Below are 212 nucleotides of genomic sequence, written 5' to 3' on the forward strand. Positions count from 1 at the left end.
CACTAGGATGCAAGCGTAAGCGCAACACAAGTGAGAATCAGTCGAAGACAGGGGTAAGAAAATCAAGCAGTTGTCTTGCGCTTGCGCTTGCGCTTATGTTCTAGAGAGAATCGGAAAACTACGTGCGTTCCGCTTGCGCTTACGTCCAAGTGAGAACCAACCTTTACATTTTTGTAAGCGGGCTTGCTGTGGATCTCCTCATGCCCCATGAT

Source organism: Nematostella vectensis, chromosome 5 (assembly GCF_932526225.1).
Source record: "Nematostella vectensis chromosome 5, jaNemVect1.1, whole genome shotgun sequence".
Lineage (NCBI taxonomy): Eukaryota > Metazoa > Cnidaria > Anthozoa > Actiniaria > Edwardsiidae > Nematostella > Nematostella vectensis.